The 8,759-nt window shown below is 46.8% G+C and overlaps 1 pseudogene; it reads left to right on the forward strand.

Annotated features, from left to right (window-relative positions):
- The first annotated feature begins 1,872 nt into the window (after nucleotides 1-1,872).
- Nucleotides 1,873-3,952, forward strand: LOC107975623 (uncharacterized; annotated as a pseudogene).
- Nucleotides 3,953-8,759: the final 4,807 nt, after the last annotated feature.

Below are 8,759 nucleotides of genomic sequence, written 5' to 3' on the forward strand. Positions count from 1 at the left end.
TAGAGCACAGTAAGTGAAATATTAAATATCCCATTTAGTCCCCACGAAGAGCCAGTGAAGTATTTTAAAAATCAAACGAAGAAAGTATGGCCTTGGAGGTTAAGTAACTCACCATGTTCATACCATTGTAAAAGAGGCTGAGCCCAGACTTGAACCAAAGTCTGCCTGACAATGATGTCCATGCATCTTGAGATAAGACAGAAGGCAGATGTTCAAGAATAAAGAGCATGAAAAAGCAAACAGGCAATAGCTTCTCTTCTTCCATAAGGCAACACTCACACTTTCTGGTGTCTTTTAATTTTTTTTTTTTTTTTTGAGATAGAGTCTCTCTCTGTTACCCAGGCTGGAGCACAGTGGCTCGAACTTGGCTCGATCTTGGCTCACTGCAACCTCCACCTCCTGGGTTCAAATGATTCTCCTGCCTCAGCCTCCCCAGTAGCTGGGATTATAGGCTCGCACTACCATGCCCAGATAATTTTTTTTTCTGGACACAGTCTCGCTCTGTCATCCAGGCTGGAGTGCAGTGGTGCAATCTCAGCTCACTGCAACCTCCACCTCCCAGGTTGAAGCAATTCTCCTGCCTCAGCCTCCCAATTAGCTGGGATTACAGATGAGCATCACCACACCCAGCTAATTTTTTTTTTCGTATTTTTAGTAGAGATAGGGTTTCACCATGTTGGCCAGGCTGGTCTCAAACTCCTGACCTCGTGATCCACCGGCCTCACCCTCCCAAAGTGCTGGGATTACAGACGTGAGCCACCGCACCTAGCATATTTTTGCAGTCACCCTGTTGTGCTGTCAAATACTAGGTCTTACTCATTCTATCTAACTATATTTTTATACCCATTAACCAACCCACATACCCCCACTACCCTTCCCTTCCCAGCTTATAACCATCCTTCTACTCTCTAGCTCCATGAGTTCAATTGTTTTATTTTGTTTTGAGATGGAGTGGCATAAGCCACTGTGCCCAGCCAAGTCCAGTTATTGAATAATATTTTATTAAGAGCCTACCATGACCAGGGCAGTGTCAGGCACTAGAGATACCATGATGAACAGGACAGGCATGCTCTCTACTCCAATAGCTTAAAATCCATTAATCATTCCATTTCATTGGGGACGCTGGCAATGTAGAAAGTGCTCAGGAGAAGCCAGATGGGAACAAGGTCAATAAACCATATGATGAGCTTAGCAAAAAAATACTGGTAATTTCTGCCACTGGGTGATGGGTATGGGCGGAAGGGGTCATATTAGAATTCTTTCTATTTTGAGGTGTTTTGGAAACTTCCATAAGTCATGTGGAGTTGGCATGCTGAAATGAAGTAAGCATGATGAGTGTTGCCCGAAAGGATACCCCTTAAATTTTTAGCACTTTCCAAACCAATGTGGTCACAACCAATGCTAACAGGCGTGGTGTGAAGTAGGCAGGGTAGGTAATAACTATGCTTATTTTATGAATGAGGAAAAGACTAGATTCGACTCATAGAGGCTTGGAGTTAGAAGGGACTTAAGCCTGCTGTCAGTTTTCCATCCTAATGTTTAACTTGACAATGATCCCACCCAGCACAACACATTACATCAAAAGTTATAGGAAGGGCCAGGCGCAGTGGCTCACACGCCTGTAATTTCAACACTTTGGGAGGCCTAGGCAGCCAAGCGTGGTGGGTGGTGGGGGGGACGATGAGGACGGGGGTGGGGGAGCGGGGAGGAGGTTGGTGGAGCGGAGGGGGACGTGGGTGGGCGGGGTGGGCAGGGGCGGTAGCTGGGGCGGGGTGGTGAGCCCGCGCCTTTGAGGGGCTGGGAAGGCCAGCGTGTTGGGGGAGGCGCCTGGGCCTCTGGGACTGGGCCTGGCTGCGTCAAGGTGGGGCTGACATGAAGTCCCCTTCATCTGTCCGGGGTGGCCCGTCCTTCTGGGAGAGGATCCCTCACAAGATGACTTCCCAGGTCGCGCTCCGAGGCGGCTCTTTGCGGACCCCACAGAGATGCCTTCTGGGCTCCTGGGGCCAGCGGGGAGGGGCAGGTGAGGCCCAGTGCTAGGTGAGGCCCAGGGCTGGGTGAGGCCAGGCCCTTCTAGGAATGTTGGTGCTCCTAGCACCCAGAGGTTTCCAGGGGAGTGGCCCGAGTACGTCCCCGCCTAAATCTGGAGCCGTCCCTCCGGCTGCGCAGTGGAGCGCCGACGTGACGGCTGCAGGGAGCCAGGGCGGCCACGCACCGTCTGCAGTCAGGAAGTCCCAGGCGGCGTGCAAGGCGGTTGCGGCGTGCGGGCCGCCGGCCTGCGGAGTGCGCGGGTTGGGCTGGGGGCTGTCCCTGGAGCGCCGGGTGGCCCTGGGTCCCGCACACCCACTTGCTGGCGGGGGGGTGGCGCAGACATAGGCCACCCCGAGGGTGGTCCCCCCGAGGGCGCTCCTCACGGGTGGTCCAGGCTAGCTCGGACCTGGCAGTGGGGGAGTGGCGCAGAGCTGCGTGGAAAGGCGCGGGGCGCCTGCGTGGCGAAGGAACTCAGCTGCCTGACACGCCCGCAAGTACCACGGACCTGCTCCGGCCTCGGCCTCTGCGGGCCAAACGCGGAGCGAGGCGTGAACGCCGGGCGGGGGCGTGGCGTCCGGTGGGGATGTGTCAGCCGGGGGCGGGGGGCGGGGGGCGGGGGGCGGGCGGGGGGGGGCGTCCTCTCCAGGGGGCGTGGCTCTGTGCTCCTGTGAAGGCCAGAGGCACTCCCTGGGCTGGGCGGAAGCGCGACTGACCGTGGCCTTGGGCAGGCGGTGGCTGCAACGAGGAGGAGCTGGGGTTGCAGGAGCCCGGACGGAAGCGCCGAGGGGCCGGGGTCGCCAAGGGCTGCTGCGGCCCTTCCCGGAGCCCAGTGCTGGGCACGCGAGGCGCTGGCTCAGGCGCACCCAGTGGCCGCAGCTGCAGCGGGAGGAGCGCGGCGGCGCGGGGTCCTCGGAGACAGCGTTTGTCCGAGAAGCCTTCCTGGGGCGGTGGGTGGGAAGTGGGGGCCGGAGCTGCAGCGGGAGGCGTCCTGTCTCCTCAGGTCGGCACCATGCCCCTGCAGCCCTGAGCGGGGCCCTGCTGGGCTGCCTCTGACTGGCATTGCTTTTCCTGGGCGGTGCGGACAAGCGCCTGCGTGATAACCATGAGTGGAAAAAACTATGGTCCAGCACTGGCCTGAGACAGTATGCGAGACAGTTGAAAACGACTGTAGAGACCCTCCGGATTACTGGACAATACATGGGACTATGGCCCGATAAAAGTGAAGGATGTAATGGATCGTGGCACTTTAATTTAGAAGAGATTAAGGATCTTTTGCCGGAAATGAAGGCATAGTGGCCTGATGTAATTCACTCGTTTCCCAATCGTAGCCACTTCTGGAAGCATGAGTGGGAGAAGCATGGGACCTCTGCCGCCCTGGTGGACGCACTCAACTCCCAGAAGAAGTACTTTAGCAGAAGCCGGGAACTCTACAGGGAGCTGGACAGCAACAGTGTGCTCCTAAAACTGCGGCTAAAACCATCCGTCAATTACTACCAAGTTGCAGATTTTAAAGATGCCCTTGTCAGAGTGTATGGAGTGATACCCAAAATCCAGTGCCTTCCGCGAAGCCAGGATGGGGAAGTACAGACAATTGGTCAGACAGAACTTTGCCTCACTGAGCAAGGCCAGTAGCTGCAAAACTGCACCGAGCAGTGCAGGTTTGGGGGGTGGGGGGGTAGTGGCGGGAAAGCAGCCGTCCCCCAAGTAGGAAGTTTGGCTGGCGGATGGGGCTGCCAAGAGCCGGGGTCTGAGGGTATGTGAAGATGGCCCAGTCTTTTATCCCCCACCTAAAAAAAAACAAGCATTGATGCCCAAGTTTGGGAAATATTCTGTTTTAAAAAGCAAGAGAAATTCACTTTCTGCAGCTTTCTAAAAATAACAAAACAAAACAAACACAAAAAAACTGCAATTACTTTTGCACCAACCTAACAGTATATCTATAGATATGTCAGCTATATTATATATAGCATATAATGTGTATATAACATATACCATGTATATCATGTATATTATATATAATGTATATATACTATATAGTATATGTAATGTATATAATATAATATGTAATGTATATAATATGCACATATATAATGTATATGTAATGTGTATATATTTATATATGAGAGGAGATTTATCATGGGAATTGGCTCACAGGATTATGGAGCCTGAGAAGTTCCACCATACGCCACGTGCAACCTGGAGACCCAGGAAAGCCCCTGGTGTAATTCAGTCTAAGTCTGAAGACCTGAGAATCAGGGGAGCTGATGATGTTAACTCCAGGTTTAAATCTGAAGGCCTGAGAACTGGGGATGCTGCTGATGTAATAGGACTTACATCCTATTCAAAGGCCCAAGAACCCAGAGCTCTGATGTCTGAGAGCAGAAGATGGATGTCTCAGCTCAAGAAGAAAGTTAATTTGCCCTTTCTCTACCTTTTTGTACTGTTTGGGCCCTCAATGGAATGGATGGTGTCCTCCCACATTGGTGAGGGCCAGTCTTCTTTACTCAGTCTACTGATTCAAATGCTAATCTCTTCCAGAAACATCTTCACAGATGCACCTGGAAATAATGTTTTACCAGCCATCTGGGCATCCCTTAGCCCAGTCAAGTTGACACATAAAAGTAATCATCACATTGGTATATGAAGAGGATTAAGTCACTCAGTTTTGAATAGGTTTGTGAGTGCTGAACTTTCTTTGTCAAGGCTGATTCGAGTTCATAATGATCTGCTCACTGTGTCCCTGGAGAAGAAGTAACAGGGGAAATGATGCTCATGGATTGTCGTGGTCGTTACTAGAGACTAGGTATTTCTTGTATTCTTTATAGGGGTGTGATACAGTGATTGAGGGCATCTCCTGTGGAGTTAGACAGTCTGACATTACTGTTCCAGCTCTATCATTTGCTTGCTCTGTGACTGTGGGTCAATTTCTCAACATTCTAAAGTCCTGCTTGCCTCATCTAAAACATATTAATATTTTACATGAGAATTGCTGTAAAGTTCTGACAAGATAATGCATGTAACTAGCAAATAGTGAATGTCTGGTCAATAGTATTATCTTAAAGTAGAGACATCTTAGAGACATAAAATTATATACACAAGTGCACACATACATGTAATTACATACACATATACACACACATAATTACATACACATATATACGTACACATTTTTACATTAATGACATGGTGTTTCATAGCCTGTTTTTACTCAATACTATACCATGAATAACTTCCCAGAAAAATGTGTAGCTTTCTACCACTGTTTAAAGAACTGATAGTATGGATTTACCCATTGTATGGATTTACCGTAGTTTAATTCGTCACAACTGATGGACATTTAGGTTGTTAGACAGCTCTGCCTTTTAGCAAGACACAGAGATACAACATAACTAAGACTTCAGTTACCTTGATTCATCCACAGCCCTAACTCATCTTATGTTTCTTTCCATTTCCAGCCTCCGACTCATCTCTTTGCCTTCTGAATTCTCACTCATTCCTTGCTCTGGTGGTAATCTCCCTTCCTCATGATGTTATTCCTGTAGCAAACACAAGACCCTCCCTGGCATTGACCCACCCAAGACCCTGGTTTCCCATGGTTCTAGGTCCAGCCAGCATGAGTCCACATGGCCAGCATTTCTATTGGGTTTACCCGAACTTACAGAAAGGAACTGACTGTTAGGAAAGCCACCAGCATTGTTGTAATGGTGGAATCATTCTACATCTCTGAATAAAATGCTACAGAACCTTTAGGGCTAGCAGCCATCTCAGAGGACTTCTGATGCAATCTTTCTCCTATGGACTACCCCAAAGAGAATAACCCTAAACCCAGATGTGATGATAAAAGGCGAAAAGTGATGTTTTACAAGGCAGAAAAAGAGGTAGTGGAATTTAGAATAGGGGAAACAGACTTGTCTCTGATTCAGAACCTAGGGCTGCAAAAGCCTTAATTGTTACAGAAAATGGTAATAAAAGGATTTCTTTTCTATGAAAATATACCTTACCAAGAGGCTGAACTAGAAGTCTTCCAACCTGTCTTCTAGTGATCCCGAATTATCAGAGTTTATGTCTTCTATGAAAGGGGACTGGTAATATCAGATTCATAGCGTTACAAAGATTACCTAAAATAATGTACAAGACATTAATAATAATGTCTTTGTAAGAGAGACATTACTACTACTGTTATAAATATTCTTAAGAACTATAACCTCAAAGTAGCTTCCAGTATGTTTTACATTTTGCAGGGGCTCAATATATTAAATCAATAGGCTAAACAACGTAAAAGCAGCAAGTTATTAAGGAAATTACCTAATTCAAAAATTTTTTTCCCTTAGACTACATGACAATTCTAAAATTCCAGTTCTATGATTCATAATGGCCAAAAGGTGGAAACAACCCGAATGTTCATCAGCTGAAGAATGGATACATGAAATGTGGTCAATTCATGCAATGGAATAGTATTCAGCAACGAAAAGGAATGAAGCACTGGTACATGCTACAACATGAATGACTCATAAAAACACTATGCTGAGTGAAAGAAGCCAATCAGAAAAGACCACGTGCTGTATGACTCCATTCATATTATGTTCATAACAAGGAAATCTATTGAGAAAGTAAATTAGTGGTTACTTAGAGCTGGGAAGGATGTGGGAATAGAAAGGTGATAGTGAAAGGGCATGGGGTTTTATAGGTGATGAAATAGTTCTAAAATTGTGGCTATGGTCGCACAGATCTGTGAACATACTAAACACCATTGAAATGTACAACTTCAATGGATGAATTGTATGGTATGTGAATTATATATAAATAAAGCTATTAAAAAATGATTCCCAAGTCAAAGACCCAATTCAGCCAGTTACAAAGTTAAGGCAGAGAGACAACTATTTTAGTTCACACCCTAAAAAATAAATGGGAGGGAACACCACTCCTGAGGAAAAGTCAACTGCAAAGTAAACAGGGCTCCCAGGGCTATTCCAGCCCTGTGTAAGCCAACGGGGTATTAGGCAGCAAGACCACCCATAAAGCCAACTCAGGGTCACCCAACTCCATTTATCAGTGACCTGGGACACAAGCCCATTACTGCCTCACTTGCTCTCCATCTCTGACATGTTCTGGCTCTGCCACAGTGCATGGCTCTGACTCTTACTGCACTCGGAAACTGAATGTCTCTGACCAGGTCAGCCAGTGGGTTCCTAGGAGGTACTGTCTCTGAAGGGCTGTTGAAATGATATGGGAAGGCTGAGGCAGGAGAAAGTGGCAGGAAAGAGTGTTTTGTGTACCATCTGTGTGATCCAGGTTTCTTGTTGCTTTTGCTCTAGTTTCTTGGGTCAGTGAGGGAAAAATCACGTTTCTCACTTTCTTTTACAATGCCTGGGTTTCTCTCTTTGTGAAATGAGGTCTATGGAGCCCACAGATTACTGTTCCCTCTTCAGGCCTATTTGTCTTAAAGTTAATGGAAATTTCTCTGAGATCTTTATGATACCACAGGCATTTTAGAGGAAAACATAAAAAGGAGATATCAGAGCGTGCTGCCTGATGCTTTTCCATTACATTTCTTTTTTTTTCTCTTTTTGAGACAGTCTTGCTCTGTCACCAGGCTGGAGTGCAGTGGCACCATCTCGGCTCACTGCAGCCTCTGTGTCCTGGGTTCAAGCAATTATCCTGCCTCAGCCTCCCGAGTAGCTGGAACTACAGGTGGGTGCCACCACGCCCAGCTAACTTTTGTATTTTTTTAGTAGAGATGGAGTTTCACCACATTGGCCAGGATGGTCTCAATCTCTTGACCTTATGATCCGCTCACCTTGGCCTCCCAAAGTGATGGGATTGCCTCCATTACATTTCTTAATAACAACATTAATGCTCCAAAATCCTCTATAATTATATGACGATACTGTTCATTCATTTTTTATTTGCATTTGGACAGGGATTAGAGCACAAATTTGCACACACATTTGATTTTGGCTCTTTAAGATTTGGAATTCAAATTTTGCAAACCCAATTTAATATTAATAGAATGCAACCACTTTGTACTTTGTATGTTTCAGAGGGTTTCACAAACATGATTACATGAGATAATGTAGGCAGAATGAGTGCTTGGGTCCAGAATCAGGACTTTTGGGCACTAGTTCTGGCTCTCCCTGCACCCAGAGGGTGGGACATTGGAAGATCCACTTACTCTTCCTGGACCTCAGTTTTCCAGTTTCTAAAATAAAGGGGATCTGGATGGGCATGGTGGCTCATGCCTGTAATCTCAGCACTTTGGGAGGCAGAGGCAGTCAGATCACTTGAGGTCAGGAATTTGAGACCAGTCTGCCCAACATGGTGAAACCCTGTCTCTACTAAATATACAAAAATTAACTTGGCGTGGTGGCCCATGCCTGTAATCCCAGTTTCTTGGGAGGCTGAGGCAGGAGGATCATTTGAACCTGGGAGGTGGAGGTTGCAGTGAGCTGAGATCCTTGACTGCACTTCAGTCTGGGAGAGAGAGCAAAACTCCACCTCAAAAATAAATAAATAATGTAAATAAAATAAAGGGGATTGACTTGATGGTCACAGAAATTCCTTTCACATCAGATATTTTATGTCTCTGTGTTTATAACCAATGGTCATGTTGATTTAGCACAGGGAATGAGATAATTAGCCTCAAAGAAAACAAATAAGCAACCATTTGTGAGTAATGAAATCTTTCTATTTAATGAAGACTTTAATTTTACAAGTTTCCCTCATAAGTCAGA

This window comes from Pan troglodytes, chromosome 6 (assembly GCF_028858775.2).
Source record: "Pan troglodytes isolate AG18354 chromosome 6, NHGRI_mPanTro3-v2.0_pri, whole genome shotgun sequence".
Classification (NCBI taxonomy): Eukaryota; Metazoa; Chordata; class Mammalia; order Primates; family Hominidae; genus Pan; species Pan troglodytes.